The 16,177-nt window shown below is 40.0% G+C and overlaps 1 long non-coding RNA gene across 1 annotated transcript; it reads right to left on the bottom strand.

Moving 5' to 3' along the window:
- Positions 1 to 528: 528 nt before the first annotated feature.
- LOC147915368 (uncharacterized) lies at positions 529 to 4,230 on the bottom strand. Its single transcript, XR_015553953.1, has 2 exons — positions 3,673 to 4,230; positions 529 to 2,522 (listed from the first exon to the last, which is right to left on the bottom strand). It is a non-coding gene; the product is annotated as an uncharacterized LOC147915368 (long non-coding RNA).
- Between the last annotated feature and the right edge of the window lie 11,947 nt (positions 4,231 to 16,177).

The raw sequence follows: 16,177 nt of genomic DNA, 5'->3' as shown, positions 1-16,177 counted from the left end.
GACAGCTGGTGGCAGAGTTGGGATTCAAACTAGTTGTGTTCAGTTATAAAACCAGAGTACTTTCTATCATACGTTGTTGCACCATTTTCTAGCAATATCAATTTGGAGTTCTAAGGTGTCTTCTCTCATTGCTGGTTGTCAAAAAATAACATTTGTATATACACAGCCCACACACATCTATTCCTATATGTGCATATATGAGATACAGTGTAGCGTGGTGGTAAAGAGCATGGACTCTGGAGCAAAACTACACATGTTCAAACGCCAGCCCTGACTAGCAGCGTACAATTGGGCCAGGTGCTTAACCACTCTCTGATTCATTTTCCCACTTGTGAAACAGGTATACTGATAGTGCACATAGCTAAGAATGGTGTCTGGAAAATTTTAAGCACTATGCAAGTATTAGCTATGACTGTTATACCAATAAGGGTAGAATTCTTGAGTAATATTTTTCACTCAGTGTATCTTGGCTGGAATGGTTTGGATGACGAAAATTTAGTGCTAAGGAGACCAAGATTAAAATTGAGATAGATTTATAGACCAGTTAGATTTATTTCTGTTCCATGCCCATAGATTACCTAATTCCACTCAGCTGTATCAGAGTATTATGGGTCTTAAAAGGGCTCCCTGAATTAGAACAATTTTATTCTCTCTACAAAATACATGACTTATTGAGGATCAGATAGTAGGTTAGTCATGAAATGGAATATAAGCCTTTTACCGTTGTAATTAAAAATACTGATTTCGTACACCCATTTTCATGACAGTATTATTCACAATAGCCAAAGATATAAGCAATCCAAGTGTTCAATGACAGATGAATGGATAAACAAAATGTGGTATATACATTCAATGGAATATTATTCAGACTTAGAAAGGAAGGAAATTCTGACACATGCTACAACGTGGATGAACCTTGAGGACATTATGCTAAGTGAAATAAGCCAGTCACAAAAGGACAAATACTGTATGACTCCACTTATCTGAGATACCCAGAGTAGTCAAATTGATAGAGACAGAAAGTAGAATGGTGGTTTCCAGGGGCTGGCGGGAAGAGGAAATGGTGAGTTATTATTTAATGGGTACAGAGTTTCAGTTTTGCAAGATGGAGATTGGTTGCACAACAGTGTGAATGTACTTAATACTACTGAACTGTACACTTAAAAATGGTTAATATGGCAAATTTTATGTTACATGTATTTTACCGCAATTTAAAAAATTTCTAATTACTGATTTCAATCAAACCAACTGTAGCTACCATGGTGGCCACCAATTAGTGGGAGGGTGTTCTGTTGTTACTGATCTATGAGATCTGATGAAATTGTCAATGCATTTTCCTGTCAGCAGTCAATCTCAGTGATATGCTGCAGCTGTTGTCTGTGCTCTCCAGTCCAAACAAGAGTCTGGGCCACCCACCCTTGGCCTTTGATCCTTTCCTGGGGGAGCTACAAATACGACCCTTGAAATAAAGGGTATGCGTGGAGAAAAAGCACGTGTGCACCTCCAGGTGGTCACCCTGTGGATCCCCTTTACGTATGGGAGAATAAATGGCAGTCCTAAAATCTTCCATATAGGTCATAGTGTTAGATCACGCGCTTGTCAGATGTCATGTTTTTGTTTCTGATGGCATCGTTGGAGCTCCAGGCAACACCCCAGGGTCTCTGTATTGTACCTATGTTTTTGCATGGTGTATGAATGTCAAGTCTACCATCTGGAACGTGGGCAATTCCCTCAAGCAGGGAATGGTTGAGTCCCTTCGTTAGTTAGGACCTATTTAGATTTCTGTGATCAATGGTTTCAATATTAACCCTTTAGGTTAGAATTGCTGCCTATAGACTCTTTAAAAATGTGTTTGAATTTCACAACCATGTGTGAACTGCATATCTTTTACTTTTCCCAGTTGGGAGGAATGTGGAGGGAGGACAAACATTCTGTGATCCAACACCAATGAGAGCCACTTTCAAGTCCAGCATATTAATTAATTAACAAATGATTATCCTGCATAATAGTAGAAGAGTATAAATACGAATCTGTTTTATTAATGACTATTCCTTCATTTAGATGTTAGCATCAATTCTTTATGCTTCCCTCTCTGACTACCTGCACATGTCTACATGTGTGTGTAAGCATGCGTGAGATTAAGTGTGTGTGATACATCTATTATGTGGTATAGTGAAATGTAATTTGAAACAATAGTAACTCACACAGTTGAAAGAGTAGAGACTGTTTCTGATACCTGTGACACCTATTATTCCAGGCTTATTTCAAAAAGGCAGCTGTCAAATAGCGTGGAGTTGGCTTTACAGAAAATAAAATGCAAAGTGACAGTGTTTTACCCTGAATGTCTCTTGATTCAAACTCTCTTGACAAGTAGAGGCCATTCTGAAGACCGAGTGCCACCTGTTACTGGAAAGGAGCCATATGACCTCTGACCAGGCTGCTGCTTCTGGGGAGGTTTGGCCACATGTGTGATTTCCATCAGCATCCACCTTCTTTGGCCCTTGAAGAGGCCAGAGCAGAACCTGGTTAAGGAGGGGAAGTTGCTTTCAAAAGAAATGAAAAGAACCACTGGAATCAAACGGCTTAGTACAATGACTGATTCTCTTTTGCATAGTCCTAAGAACTGACCCATCCTTGACCTTCCCGAATGTTGCTTCCTGAATGTCAACCTGTCAGGGCACTGGAGAGAAGCCACAGCAAATGGCGAGACCATTGGGAGTGATCAGTGGGTCTTGATGGCAAAAACAATGATTCTGCCTCTCTTTCAGCCCCCCGACTCTCAGACATGGCAGGACACCATCAAGACTGAGCCTTTGCCCTAAGAGAACCTGAAAAACTCTGGTTTTCAGGCTCCTGAACTTAAGAAACCGAAAGTGGCCTTAGCGGGAACTGTTTTTGCAGGGGTCTCAAACTTTTAAAAGAAGGGGAAGCAAGAGCTTTAAACCAAGTTTCCCTTTTGTGTTCCACCAAGAACAGGTGTTCACTTCTCTCAAAGGAAGATTTCATAGGGGTGATTTCATGCATAGCTAAGAGCAGTAGCAGGATTTTTCGGCTGTCATAGCTGGGATTGATTTATACCATCAGGGCATTATCACTCCAGTGACTTTCCGTGAATGTGATATCAAACATATACGTGTGTGTGTGTGTGTGTGTGTGTGTATGTACACAATGCCTGGATCAGGTAAAACGACTACCCATCATTTCCCCAGGATTCTTTGGAATATTTGCAGTATTAGGGCAGCTATCTTATCCTCCAGTTATAGTAACACAAGTACTTTATACACAACACCTCATTTAATTTTCATCACAAGGCTATGATATAGGTGTTATTGTCCCCACTATATAGATGGGAAAATTGACACTTAAAGAGGTTGTATAACATGCATTGGTAGCATAACCAGGAAGTGGCAGAGTTGGGATTTGAGCTGAAGAAGTCCAGAGCTTTGCTCTCAATCACACTCCCACAAGACAAGTAGCACACATTTTATCGGCTGTACAATGTCACTAGAGAATCCTGGGTGACCATCTGCAAAGCCCATTCACTAATTTTCTCTCCTACACAGAGCTGACCCATAAGCCCAGAAGTGTAGCATTGCCTTCCCCCAACACCTTGCCCAGTGTCCCTCTACTTATGCTGCTTTCAGTCCATTCCAAGATTAACATTTGACATACCTTCTTCCCATGGCCCGGATGGCCAACCCTCCCAACAGCATGTTCTGAATAATAGAATCAGGTGAAAAGTCCTTGCCCATCTTTCCAGTAGAATGGCTGTCCCTCTGAGGACTTCTGGAGAGGCACTGTTTATGCAGCCATAACTAACTGCCCAGTCTCCTCTTTCACCACAGTTCCACAATATCAAATCCTTTTGACACCTACATAAAGAGGAAGAAAAAAATTCAGTTTAGTGATGGTCAACTTTCTCTTTCCACCCTCTCCTGGATGTCCTTATCCTTTCTCTTCTAGCTCTTCAATGGCCTGGATTCTTTAAGAAGCTGCACTGTGTTGCTATGTTCAAGATGATGATAGATGATAGATAGAGAGAGAGAGAGAGAGAGAGAGGTGGTAGACAGATAGATCAAGATATGGCTATGTGTGTATATGTGTGTATTATTGGTTGGGTGCCCCCAGAAGTAGACCCTGAGACAAGGACACCATGAAAGCAGGAAACACTAGTGGGGGAATGGAAAAGTGAGAAACAGGGAGGGAAGAAAACTAAAGGAGAATAATCAAGCAACTTCCCATTGGGGGCAAATGGAGCTTAATTCTTGGGGAATTCCGGGAGACTGTGAAAAACGTGCTACTCAAAATGGATCATCACCATCATCATCTCAAGCTCCCACTCCAAACCCACTAAATCAGATGTGAATTTTTGACAATATCCCCAAGTGATAAAGTTTGTAGAGTACTGGGGGTGAATATGCCTCACAGTTAAACTAACGAAGGGGCAAGAAAATTGTGAGATTTATCCACCGACTCCCCATTTGACATGGTTGGGAGCAATTTATGAGGGTTTTAACTCTCTGGCACTTCTGGCTCAGCCTCTTTGCACAGACAGAACATTCATACTTCAGTGCCCAGAAAGAAAGTCCTCAGGTATAAAATGAAAGGTAGTAGCAGTAAGCAGCCTTCAGCATGTACAGCTATTACAAGTTCAGCTATGGTACAGCTATTTATGGATATGATATTAAAGCTGAAGTTGAATTACAATAATAATAACCAGCACAACTGTAATACTGATTGAACGTTAAAGAAGAATTAAGTAGATGGAGGTAAGCAGGATCTCATCTCAGCTTCCATTCTAAATAAAGCAGTTAATTTCCCTAGTAGAGAAATACCATTATCACAATTAACTTGAGGAGCTATTTTATATATTAAGATAAATATAACATTATTGTTTACTCAGTAGTTATTTCAGGCTCTCTCAAATGGGCCATGAGTGAGGTGAGGAAAAAGGCTTCCATATTTCATTCACTTATTATAATTTCTAATATTAACCCTCAGGAGGGGTCAGGAGGTACATGGCCAGTGTTCTTCATTGCAGTGACAAATTGCACCACATGTACTCTGGAGTACATTCAAGAGCTGAAATTACAGTGAGAGAAAAAAGATTTGACTCCTATTATAATGCTAAACACCGGTAAGGAGATTTGGATAACATCCAGAAAAATCTATGACTGCTCCCAGACACAATAAAGTTAACTGCACAAGAAAAACAGTTTCCAGGAAAATGTTTGTTCTGTTACCCATCACTTGTATTTTAAAGGAGTATCAGAGTATTCTACATCATACAAGGAAAAAATTCAAAATACATCAAAAGTTTCTAAATCATCTTGGAAAAAAATTAACAGAATAGTAACCTCTTAGAAGCATCAAACTTAAAAAGAAATCCTGGGCCTGGCCCCGTGGCACAATGGTTAAATTCGACACACTCGGCTTCGGCGGCCTGAGTTCGCAGGTTCGGGCCCCGGGCACAGACATAGACCCCTCGTCAGCCATGCTGTGGTGGCGACCCACATACAAAAAAATCGAGGAAGATTGGCACAGATATTAGCTCAGGGCTAATCTTCCTCAAGCAAAAAAAGAGGAAGATTGACAACGGATGTTAGCCCAGGGTGAGCCTTCCTCAGCCAAAAAAAAAAAGAAATCCTAAGTAAGATTTCCATGTTTAAATAATAGGGCTATAGAAAAGTTTGAATCCAAAATTTTTATACACGATAGGACATTTTGATTATGAGCTCAAATTGTTGTCTAACACTTGAAGTTTATTAAATAAAATTTAAAATAATGTATTAGCTATACATCCTTTTATACATTTTTTTGCTCAGTACAACACCAAACGAATTTTAAAATACTCAAGATACTGCAAAATTACACTTATTATTCATTTATTAACCAACTACCAAAATTGAAAAACCTTTTATTTTGAAAATGAAAATTTAATGCATGTAGTATATGCTTAACGAACATAAGCAATGAAATTCTACAGAATATATTTTTCTTATGCCCCTTTCTCTCCCCTCTGTCTCCCTCTTTCTTCCCTTTAGCTTCCAGCAGCAAAAGCAATTTCATATCTATTAAAGAAATCTCTCCTGAGTGTACCGAACATAGCATTGTCCGTGCACGTCCTCATGCTACCCCTTAACTGCCCTATTTAGAATAAAGTCTAGTGAATCCTGCTTTGCTGAAGTCGCCTCTCTCCCTTCATGAGTAGTTTCTGCTCCAGCAGGACCCTGAGGAAGACATCAGTGGCTTTAAGTCATTTATTTATTTATAATGTGGTTGACAGACTCATTGATATTAGAAAGAAAAGTTCTGCCAAGTTACAATTCACTCCTTACCCTATTCCAAATTTCAGGTTTTTTATTTTTTTATTTTTAAACAGTTTGGAAGGTCAGTTTGGATTGGGGAGCGGGGTTATTTTCCTCAAAGAGATAAAATGATTCCCCTTTCCCCTGAAATTTGTGTAGGAGACAGCTTGTGGAGGGTTGAGGTGAGAATGTGGGGGGAAAGGCTGGCATCATTTATCGCTAACGACTCGCTTCTGAGACTTAACTTAAGAAGAATGCAAAATGTACCGAATCTTTGAGATGACAATAAATCTGAGAATACTAAAGGTCCAAAACTAAATGGGTTTGTATCAAAAACTAAATGGGTTCCAGACCAGCGCTGTCTAATGTAGATGTAACGTGAGTCATCAAAACGAGGCACATACATGATTCTAAATGTGCTAGCAGCCCCATTAAAAAGGCAAAAAGAAACGGATCAAGTTCATTTAAATAGCACATTATTTAACCCAATATGAACAAAATGCTATCAGTATTAATATTAGTGAGATACATAGCATTCTTTTTTCATGCTAAATCTTCAAAATCAAGTGTAAATTCTATACTCATAGAGTATTTCAAGTGCCCTGAAGCCACCTGTGACTAGTTGCCATTGTGCTGGTCATCTCAGATCTAGACAATATGAACCAAACGGCTGTAAAAATATTTGCAGGGGGCCGGCCCCGTGGCTTAGTGGTTAAGTGCGCGTGCTCCGCTGCTGGCAGCCCGGGTTCGGATCCCAGGCGCACACCGACACACCGCTTCTCCAGCCATGCTGAGGCCGCGTCTCACATACAGCAACTAGAAGGATGTGCAACTATGACATACAACTATCTACTGGGGCTTTGGGGGGGAAATAAATAAAATCTTTAAAAAAAAAAAATATTTGCAGGGTCTTTAACAGCCAGATCAAAAGCACTAGCTGAAACCGTGAAGCCAAACTGCATTTCTATCATAGCAAGGTCTGACCTCTTTCATTGATACTTAGAACTCCAGCTACCTGCTAGACTTTTCTCTAGGGATTATTTTGTCACCCAGTTTGATTTCACTTGCTCTCGTTCATTCTCACACACGTTATGAACGGGACTCACACACACACACAACCTGCAGTATCCTAGCCTCTAACCCCTGGGAACTGCTTTAAATTAAGAAAATACTTTAATTCTGATTCGCTTTTTAGTACAAAAAGCAGTGTCAGTATGCTCTACTCAAAAATGTGATCTGCCAAAGGTCCAGAAAAACGCTTGTATCATCTAGGTCTTTGTGTGGCCAGAGGAAGGACATCAACAAGCAAATGGCTCTGTCATTTGACAACATCATATATACTAGGGCTCATTTTTTATGTACTGTGGGCCTCTGGTCAAGTTTAGGCATTAGGAAGGAGACAAAGGGTAGCCTGTCACTTCAGTGCATAATAATGTATACTGCCACCCCCTTGGGGGAGCAGCCTGAGCACACGATGCTGTAGTTAGAAAAATGTTTCTCATCCTTAATGTGGACTTTGATTGTGATGTTTCTGAAACTTAATGTCTCTCCTGAGACAAGAGTCACTGTGAGATGACTTAGAAATAATAAGGCATATTTGCACATTACACTACCAGGGAAATCTCCAAAACCCCTGAACCAGGAGTGTCAACATTTATGCTGGACTGCCTTAGGAAACCCCGCATCTCTATTCTAGCTGATATTCATCTATATTCATCTCTATTCATTTATATTCTAGCTGAATTTGAGAAATGTCCTGTTGCAAGTGATCATCCTAGGATGCCCCGGGTGGGGTGTGGAAATGGGTAGGAAGGATATTCTAGGACATGACTGAAACCAGTGACTAGGTGACAGGTTTCTCCAAGGGGTAATGAAGATTCACACTCTGTTGGTTTGGAAAAGAAAGCCCTCCTTACAGAGAGGTAGACCTGAGGGTCAGGGGGCAGGGCTGGGGATACTGCATACATCTTTGAAGGGTTTAACCCTCTGACTGATTTTCTCTTGGGCTATTAAGATAGTTGTGAAGGATACACTATTAATTTTTCTCCTATATTACACGCTTTTACAGCTTTTAATAAAAGTCTTGTGTGATAGAATAAAAGCAGGACCAGCTACATAATTTACAGGGCCAGTGCAAAACAAAAATGCAGAAACCTTTGTTCAAAAATTATTAAGAATTTCAAAAAAATGTAGTATATTCCTATAATGGATTATTAGTCTTAAAAAGGAAGGAAATTCTGACACACGGTCAGTAGTAAGCAGCAGGATACTAAGGACAAAAGAAAATTTTTAAAGCAATCAGAATAGAAGGTAAATTAATTACAAAGTAACAACAATTAGATCAACAGCAGAATTCTCATTAGCATTACTAGAGGTCAGGAAACAAAAGAATAATGCCTTCAAGTATTGGATGAAAATAGTCATGAACCTGAAATGTTCTATCTAGCTAAATTATTAATCAAGAGTAAGGGTGAAATAAAGATAATTTCAAATGTATCAAGCCTGAGAGAGTTTACAACTCATGGACTTTCCATAACTGAAAGAACTACAAAAGGATGTACATCAGTAGGAAGAAAATTAAACCCAGAAGGAAGGACTGGCATGCAAGACATATTTTATAGTCTCTCGTTCTACTCCCATATCTTTTATAAATTTTGACATTTTCTGTTTCTTTTTTCCTCTGTGCTGCATTCAGAATACTTTCCTTAAATTTTTCAAGTCTGTTAATTCTCTATTTATCGAGTTGCTAATAATTTTCTATGACTGTTAGGATTAAGTTCAGGTAAAGTAATAGAAAAATCCAATATAGCCAAGGCTTAAAAAAAAGGAGAAATTCAGTTTTCAGTCAAGATGGAGTAACAGGGCCTGGATTTCTCCTCCTGCCTGGAAAAATAAAAAGAACAAATATAAGAAGCAACAGTTTTCAAGACACTGGAGATCAGGGAACAGAGGATAGTGATCCGGATTGACAAGAAACAAATAACTTAAGTCCTGTAGTTGCCCCAGCTTGCTACTTTGAGAGCGTTTTCATTTTTGGGCTGTGCCACTGGGAAAGGGAACTCAAGTGGAGCCTATTGAACTCCTTGAGTTGAGGAGATGGAGCTGAGAGTCTCAGGAGACCAAGACAGAGAGAGTTCACAGGACAAAATACCCGAGAGAAGAGAGCTGCACCATGGAAAACCCAGAGACCCACAGAAGGTTCTCCACCAGTAGTCGGTTGAGTAATAATCAGTGTGAGTGTGTGAGGAAACTATCTGAAGCCAGAGAAAGAACCGCTCAAAATGGTTAGAGGAAACAGTACCTGAGCTTACACAGGGCCAGGAATAGTGCCGATTCCCACAAGTTATACTAAAAACCTCATGATTCATGGGGCGTGGGGTAGAGTACATGATGAAATGGGTGAAGTTGGTGAAAAGGCACAATATTCCAGTTTTAAGATAAATAGGTCCTGGGGGTGTCATGTACAGCATGGTAACTATAGTTAACAAAACTGTATTGTATATTTGAAAGTTGCTAAAAGAGTAAATCTTCAAAGTTCTCATCACAAGGAAAAAAAAATTGTAACTATGTGTGGTGATGGGTATTAACTAAACTTATTGTGGTAATCATTTCACAATATATACATATATCGAATCATATATATATTTACACCACATTTTCCTTATCAATTCATCTGTTGGTTGTTTCCATGTCTTGGCTATTGTAAATAATGCTGCAATGAACATGAGTGTGCATATATCTTTTTGAATCAGTGTTTTCATTTTCTTTGGATAAATATCCAGAAGTGGAATTGCTGGATCATATGGTAGTTCTATTTTTAATTTTTTGAGGAAACTTCATACTCTTTTCCGTAGTGGTTGCACCAATTTACATTCCCACCAATAGTGCACAAGGGTTCCCTTTTCTCCACATCCTTGCCTACACTTGTTAGTTCCTGTCTTTTTGATAATAGTCATTCTGACAGGTGTGAGGTGATATTTCCTTGTGGTTTTGATTTGCATTTTCCTAATGATTAGTGATATTGAGCAACTTTTCACATACCTGTTGGCCATCTGTATGTCTTCTTTGGAAAAATGTCTATTCAGATCTTCTGCCCATTTCTTAATTGGGTTCTTTGTTTTTTTGCTGTTGAGTTGTGTGAGTTCCTTGTGTATTTTGGTATTAGTCCCTTATCAGATATATTATTTGCAAGTATTTTCTCCCATTTGCTAGATTGCCTTTTCATTTTGTTGATGGCTTCCTTTGCTGTGCAAAAGCTTTTTAGTTTTCTGTAGTCCCACTTGTTTATTTTTACCTTTGTTTCCTGTGCTTTTGGTGTCAAATCCAAAAAATCATCGCCAAGGTCAATGTCAAGGAGTTTACCACCTATGTTTTCCTCTGGAGTTTTATGGTTTCAGGTCTTACATTCAAGTCTTTAATTCATTTTGAGTTAATTTTTATGTATGGTGTGAGATGGTGGTCCAGTTTCATTCTTTTGCATGTGGCTGTCCAGTTTTCCCAACACCATTTATTGAAGACCCACCCACTTCTTAAAAAGACTTGAAGTAGCTAGTAATTAACTAGGAAAGTAGTGAAAGATTTATTACCTGACGTGTATATTTTATACCCTTATGTACTCCCCCAATTTTCCTTCAATTAGAAGGGTGATTATTGAGTAAGTTACACTCTACAATACTAAATAATGGGGAAAAAAAACCATAGATCTTATATGGTTTCCACTGTTAGACTTGCTTGTTTTAGACCCATCTAACGCATGAAGGACAACAAGACATTTTCCAAGACTAGGAGGAACAACATGTAACTGGAGCTGTCATTGTAGTTCTTCTTGTGTTAGGAAATTTCTCATCACTGTTCCAAGAAGGCAAACACTTGGGAACCACACTGCAGGAAATGAATGGTTTCATATAAATGGCCATTTGACACACAGTCTGCAGGGTCATAAAATGTCTTATAATGATGGCATCTCCTACTCAGCATCTTCCCTTCCTAAGGAAAGTTTGATTCTCTCTAGGGAAGAAGTTGGTGACTGAGGATTTACCGTTCCTCTTGGAGAGAGGATTTTCTCCGTGTTTGTGAGATATTATACTAACAATAAATGATGCTTAACATTAGGCATTAGGTTGATATTTCAGGTGCACTGCTGCTTTTGATAGGAATCAGGAAAGTCTTATATGCGTGGTGAAAATGCTATACATTGAGGAGGGGAAGTTTCTGAGTCTATGAGTCTTAAGTGCACTTCTTTGGGATAGTAAAGAGGATTTCCCATTTAAATTTTTAAATAATAATAAAGGAGACAAACAAGCACCATGCACTTTCATTCAAATGGGCAAGATAAGCATCCTTGTCTTTTTCAGAGTTTGGATTTTAGAAATTAAGAGCTGCCCGCATGTTCTTATTTTTATGTCGCATATAGTGGCCTTTCTACATACAGCCAACATTTCTCTCTACCTCCCACGAACTAATGTTCAAACTCCCTTGGATGTTTCACCAGGACCTTCATGATCTGGTTCTTGCTTACCTCTCCAGCTTCATTTTTTTATCCTCCAGAAACACACACATATACACATGCTAACCTCCCTCTACCAACTCAATCCCACCCTCCCTGACCACGCACCACTCTCAAACACTGCAAGGCATTCATATGGGAATTATTTCTGTTCCATATATGGCCTAGGTTCCCACCAGACTCTGGGCCTTTGCCCGTGTTCATTTTGCTTAAAATACTGTTTCACACACAGTCTTTGTTACGGACTACATGTTTGTGTGCCCTCACATTCATATGTATAAATCCTAACTCCTAAAAGGGTGGTATTAGGAGATAGGGCCTTTGGGAGGTGATCATGTTATGAGGGTAGAGCCTTCATGATGGAATTAGTGTCCTTGTAAGATGAGGAAGAGAGCTAGACCTCTCTTTCCACCATGTGAGGATGCAACAAGAAGGTCTATAAACCGGGAAGAGGGTTCTCACCAGAACCTGATCATGCTGGCACTGTGATCTTAGACTTTCAGCCCCCAGTACTGTGAGAAATAAATGTTTGTTGTTTAGCCACCCAGCCTATGGTAGTTTGTTTTAGCAGCCTGAGCTGACTAAGACAGTCTTTGTTTGGCTAACTTCCACTGATTGATTGCCAATTTCAGCTTAGCAGGCACTTCCTTTGAACAATTACTCGTTAACTCTGCCTATCAAGATTAATCCTCTTATACGTTCTCCAATCCTCCCCTACCATTACACTTATTTCACTGTATTTTTGGCAGATTGTATTTTCTAAAAATAGCCACAACTGTATCTCCTATCCCATATGCTCTTACCTCATTCTCCTTCAGCAAGGAGTTGGAGGCAGAAGTTAGAGGAGTCTAATTCTCCTTCCCCAGAATCTGGGTTGGCTTTAGTAACCAATAGAATGTGGTGGAAGTGATGGCCCATGATTTCCTAGGCTGGTTCAGAAAAGGCCCCCAAGCTTTTGTCTGTTTCTGCTGAGACACTTTCTCTGGGGGAAGCCAGTTGCCATGTGAGAAGTCTCCCCTAGGAAGGTCATGCTGGAGATGACACATATAGGTGTTCCAGGCAACAGCTCCCAGATGATAGCTAAGCAAGAACTGTCAGCCAAGTGAGTGAAGACATCTCCAGATAATGCCAGCCCTCAGCCATGGAGTCACCCTTAAACATTGAGTCTTCCCAGCTGAGGCCAGAAATCATGGAATCCTGTACTTAGTTCAAATTCCTAAGCTGCAGAGCCTTGAGCATAGTAAAGTAGTTGGTTTAAGCTGCTGGGGGGGGCAGTAATTTGTTACACAGCACTAGTAACTGAAACATAATTGTATAAATGGATGTTCACTGATCCAGGCGATAAGATCCCACACCAGACTCTACAGGCATGAGGACAGGGACTGTACCTAATTTGTTTACCATTATAGCCACAGCTTTTAGCTCAATGCCTGGCACATAATAGGGATTTAGTAAATAATCTTAACTAAATAAATAGATGAATGGACATATGTATATTTTCTTCCTTTAGCTTTGTGTTTTCTACCTCTTTCCCACACCTTAAGCTTGGGGATCTAGTCACACAGTTGTTCTGCCCAAGATACGGTTATTCTTGTCTATCAAGTTCTACATCATTAGTTCCTGCCGTGTTTCTCTTGACCATTCTTTGACTCGGTGTTCGGAATAATGAAGTGGCCAAGTGAAAGGCCTTGTACCGTGTGGGTCTCAGAAAGCCCATCTGCTGCAGCCCCCGCGTGGCCCAACTTTCCCCAGAAGGGGCCTGGAGTGGAGTGAGGAATGACGGGAGCTAGCAACCCTCTGAAGCTTGTGAACTTGAAAGTGGTCTACATGAGGGTGCAGAACCTTCCATTAGCAAGATGCTGCCTCTCTCTTTCCACACACCCTCCTAGGGCATGGGGATTGAAGAGACTGCAGAGAGATATAATCATGCCAAGACAACACATCATCAGCTCTAGCTCCAGGAGAGTTAGGGGGTAGGGAGTGGGGGGTCGAAGGTGAGGAGTGGGGAACTCAGGCACTGGCTGTATGAGATAATATCTCCGCCTTAACAAATCTGTCATCTTCTCCTTCCACCCAAACCCTTTCCCTGCTCTTATATATGTGCTCACACACACACACACACATAAACACACACACACAGCCAGCAGGAGGCCTAGCATCCTGAGTCACACCTGGTTCTATGCAAGATGGGTGTAGCCTATCACACTGAGTACTTGCCCCAGTTATAGCAATAGAACAAAAAAAGAGCAAGGAGAATGGGAAGAATAGGAAGAGAAAGAGCAAAGGAAGAGGAAGAAGGGCTGTTTTTTATTTGGTGTTTGCTAAATGCCATGAATTGAAATAAGAACTTTTTTTTTTTGCATAATGCCATTTAATCTGACAAAACAACTCACAACATGGGTATAATTTCTAATTTGTAGATGAGGAAACGAATGCTCAAAGAGTTTAAGTAACTTACTCAGGATCACGTAGTTAGTAAATTTCGGAGCCAGAATTTGTAGCCAGATCGGGCTTCTCTACATTCCATACTCTTTCCATTCATCTAGTCTATAGGGGGTTCTACTATCACCTAGAAGTATCCAAATAGCCCACAGGGAGAGTGTTGAAACAGAATCATGATATGGGGGTCACTTTGATTCTGACTGTACAGAATTGGACCCCCTCTATACCACCTGTTTGAATTCCACTCCCCCGCATACAACTACCTGGATGCCTAAGCACAGCCAGGAACTTCTAACTGACCTAAAGAACAGCGTCCTGGCCATGCCTTGAGGAGAGAGAATTCAGGCTATGAGATTCCAACACAGTGCATCGCACCATAGAGGAGACGGTTGAGCAATCCAGTTGATGGCTTTCAGCCGTAGGTTGCTTTATGCCCAAAAATGCATTTCTGTTTCTGGCAAAAGACAAGTGACTCTCTAAAATCCACTCTGGTTGACCACATTAGCTCTTCTGATCATAGCAGCCACTGTGAATTGAGTTGGGTTTTGTTAACTCTCCATTATACAGTGTTTATACAAGCTCTGTTTGCTAAGGCAACACAGAGTCAGTAATTTCTTCAATGTTTACAATAAGTGATAAGAAAATGAAGGCCCAGAATCAAGTGCCTAGGCTTTGGATCAAATTACTCAAAGATTACAAGGAATTCTCAGAAGCATTTCAAATCTTCAGAAGTTTGCTTCCTTGAAATACAGGCTTGGGCTGCTGAGAACATGGCCAGGGTTCTGTCACTGATGGCTACATTCCAGAACTATGAAACAAAGAGTGGCTCTCTAGCAGTTACTTTTAATTGTTGTGTTTTGTTTTTCTAATTCAGCAAACATTTCCTGATCCTCTGCTATTGCAGAGCACTCTGCTTGACCATTTAGCTCTGTGGAAGACACTGAAAACACCGGGAAGTAGGGAACATGATCATGGCCTTCAGAATATTACAATCTGTTGGACAAATGATAAGTAATCAACTAACACATGCCCCAGAGGGTGAGATGAGCCTTACCCTAAGGACACTCCCAAAATCTAAGGAAGCATGCAGGAGAGAGAAGTCTATTACAACAGGCAATCGTGTATTTGATTTTGATCAAGGGTTTTCAAGGGTTTACTCCTTTAGTTTGATTCACTTCAACCTTTGAAGCCTCATTGTGAACTAGACATTAAGCTATGGAGCAGAAATAAATGGTCCTACATCCTAAGTTTACCTAGCTCACCATACCTAGTGATTATAGAAAAGAAGTTACATGTTTCAACAGATTGCTTTGTCATTTACTCCTCTTTGGTGGGTCCAAATATAATTGTTCATAACATATGCATGCTGACTTTTAGTTCTCAAAGTCAGAATATATGGTCAAATATGTAATTATAATAGATGATAATTTTCATATAAGTTACTTTGCCAATAAGTGGTATTTAGGCCCTTCAGTTTTAATACGCTTCACATGGCAACTTTCTTCTACATTGGGGAAAAAAAAATACGAAGCTTTTTCTACAAAATCTACTTTTTAGAAGATGATGTAAGAAGTTGAATTTTATCCTCAGACCAGGTTGGCTGAGCATCATTACTCTATCTTCAGGATGGAAAACTCTGGACTTCCCAGTGGCAAAAGTTTACATGAACTGCAAAAGAGAAAAGGGGGAAGTTGGAGTGAGTGAAAAAGAAATAAACAAAAGAAAACAAAAACGTTAGCTCCAGAAGAAAAGACAGAGGAAGTCAGGGAATTGAAAAAGGAGAAAAGAAAAGACAGACCAAACACTGTTAGGAAAGTTAAAAAAATCTGAACAGCAGCCTGATTTATTATAATCCATCATATCTTTGCTTATAAACCCAGAATAGGATTCAATTTAGCTCCAAGGACATGACATCAAACAC

Source organism: Ceratotherium simum, chromosome 13 (assembly GCF_057802395.1).
Source record: "Ceratotherium simum simum isolate JZ-2026a chromosome 13, ASM5780239v1, whole genome shotgun sequence".
Taxonomy (NCBI): Eukaryota; Metazoa; Chordata; class Mammalia; order Perissodactyla; family Rhinocerotidae; genus Ceratotherium; species Ceratotherium simum.
The sequence above is the reverse complement of the archived record's forward strand: the minus strand, read 5'-3'. Positions and strand labels throughout refer to the sequence as shown.